Here is a 2,944-nt window from a genome sequence, read left to right as displayed (position 1 = left end):
TGGCTTCTCAACAGTGGCACTAGTGACATTTTAGGCTCAATAATTCTTTATTGCAGGGGGCTGTCCTGTGCACTGCAGGATGTGTGACAGTATCCTTGGCCTCTACCTACTGGATCTCCAAATTGTGAAAATCAAAAATGTCTTTAGATGTCAAATGTCTCTTGAGGGGCAAAACTGCCCCAAGTTGAGAACTACTACCTTAGGGATTACAAAAACTTATCTTTAAAATTTCTCAGTCTACTTACAGTTAATATTATACCACTTTATATAAAATAGAAAACATTGCAACCTCTAGGCCCATTGTCCTCCCAGCCCTTGTGCTATAGTTGTTATGTGTTAAATCTGCATATGTTATAAAACTGACAAAACAAAGTTAATATTTTTGTTTTGAATAGTACTATGTATTATAAAGAAATTGAAAGGAAAAATAAGAAAAAAATGTCTTTTGTATTCAACCAGATATTTATTAATTCTAACAATCTTAAGTTCATTTTGCATTTAGTATATTCTTACAAATTATAAAGGGACAGATAGTTCTGGTGTATGCAAATTGTACTATAACACAGAAAAAAGAAGGCCAACTGCTGAAGTAATCCAGAAAGTGAGCTATGTATCTGGTACTCAATAAAAATTTCTATAAGGGTAGAATACATACTCATAAAAGCAATTTATGCTATAGTCAGGATAGGGTGCTAGAGGGATGGAGGTGAAGTGGGGAAGAAATAACCCAAATATGAAATATATGTAATCTTTAGAAAAAAATAAGCGATCATCTTCTGAAGCAAACAAACAAGGTGAAAAATCCCAAAACCAAACCAAAACAAACATCAAGGGAAATAAAACCTGAAAGCCAAAACAAACCAAACATCAAGGGGAATAAAAGACATCTTGAAGGAAAACAAAGACATACACCATGTTCCTGGTCAAAATCCACTCTTTGATTTCCCTGTCACAGACTTATCTATGGTTCACCACCCTCTCTGGTAACCAGACCTTGGATTTCTGTTTACATATTTTACTTTTCCTATTTTTACCATAATAATTTTTTTCTTGAACATTTAAAATTCTTTGGCTAAAATTTAATTCTTTGATTTTTCTCCATTAAAAAATTTTTAAAAACCAAATAAAAGCATTTAAGGTTATATATTTTCTACTGGTATAGCTTTCGTCATGATTTGTTTGAACTGTTAAAGTTTTTATATTAAGGTTTCCTACTACAACCATATTTCTCTATTTTCCATTGTACTTTCACAAATTTTTATAGGTATGTTATTTGGTCCAAGGTTCAGTACCATTACTGATTAACCCTGGACCAAGTATTCTAACTATACTTGGATTCCTTCTCTATTTAAAGACTAAAATAGAAAGACTGATTCCTCAGGTACATTGAGACAAAACAAAAAAAAATTGGCAGGGCTAAAGGCAAAAGAAATACATACGCTAAAGGGCTATAGTGGGTATTCATTATGTCTTTTCATAAGTGATGGCTGTGATGAAATTTACATATATGTGATGAATTTACATATATATGATGAATACTTACATGAAATGAACCATACCTCTATTTATGAATGGGCAGAAAAAGGCCATTATTCAAGAAAAGATGACACTTAAAATGATATATAAATTCCTTGCTGAAAACTGCCCATCACACTTATCTAAATAAAAGCTCAATAAAAGCTCACCAGAAAATACTACTTCCCAGGAAAGGGTACAGGTTGGGACAGGGGAAACTCACCATAAAACTTGGACTTAGCCAGGATACTACCGCTAAGGCAAAATCCATCTTTTCGGTTACTAACATAAAAGGCAGATATTGGTGGATGATGGGACACCTATTAAACACAAGAAAAAACATAAAACATAACATGATAAGCATATTATTGTGCTATTATCAAAAGTTCAAGTCTTAAAAGTAAGAGGAAACATTTGGCAAGCAGTAAAATTAAATTTCGATGGCTGCAGTAACCAGCCTCCTGACACCTAAGGAAACTCACTAGATAGTCACACCATTAAGTAAGGCCCTCTTACATTGTGCCAAAGTTGGTTTGTGCAGAAACGATAGTATGTCACCTCTGAAATTAGGTAACAATGCAACTTCCAACTTGGGAGGTAGGGGTATCCCTTTTTCTCTCTCTCCCTCGCTTTCTCTCTCATTAGCTCTGAAAAGCCAGCTTCCATATTTTGAAAAACCCTACGGAGAGGCCCATGTGAGGAACTGAATTCTTCTGTCAACAGCCATGTGATGAACTTGGAAGTGAATCTTCCAGCCCAGTCAAGCGTGCAGCTGATTGCAAAAATGGCTAACATCTTGACTGTAAGCTCACGAGAAACCAAGAACCACCCAGCTAAGCAGCTCCCAGATCCCTGAACCTCATCAAATGAGATAATAAATATTGTTTTGACCCATTCAGTTTGGGCAATAATTTGTCACACAGCAATGGATAACTAGTTTAGTGGTTATTCTTCATATGGATTACTGAACTGGCTGCAGGAAACAAACAAAAGCTTTGACAAATATGTTATTTAATAATCTAATGTTTTCAATACATTTAAATCTTATGTTTTCTGAAATGAGACAAAGTTAGAAACAGTTAAATCTGTCTCAAGCTTTTTAATTTTGTGAAGAATTATGGTGCACTAAAATGCAAGGTGGTATAATCCTTAACTTTTAAAAATTAATATAGATAAATGGTTTTGATCTGAGGAGTATATCAATTCTCCAAGGGAAGAGGAAGGTTTTCCAAAGAGCACATGGTCTCCTCATTCTCCTTACCCTCAAGAATCATCATAATAAAGGACCATTGTTATTGAAAGAGAATGTCATATCCCTCGGACAGGGGAGAAGACTGAGGATCATTAATATAAATGTACATAGGTTTAAATTAATGAAAGTTTAAAATATTTCCTGTCTACTACGTGTACAACAAAAAGAAAGGTACCA

At 34.3% G+C, this 2,944-nt stretch overlaps 1 protein-coding gene across 1 annotated transcript in view; it reads right to left on the bottom strand.

The window, feature by feature from the left end:
- The window catches only part of OSBPL8 (oxysterol binding protein-like 8), a 161,205-nt gene that overhangs the window by 33,677 nt on the left and 124,584 nt on the right, over window positions 1-2,944 (bottom strand). The window lies entirely within an intron of this gene.

The sequence above is a fragment of the Propithecus coquereli genome, unplaced genomic scaffold (assembly GCF_000956105.1).
Source record: "Propithecus coquereli isolate 6110/MARCELLA unplaced genomic scaffold, Pcoq_1.0 Scaffold282, whole genome shotgun sequence".
Taxonomy (NCBI): domain Eukaryota; kingdom Metazoa; phylum Chordata; class Mammalia; order Primates; family Indriidae; genus Propithecus; species Propithecus coquereli.
Note: the sequence above shows the minus strand (reverse complement) of the source record. Positions and strands in the feature narration are given on the sequence as shown.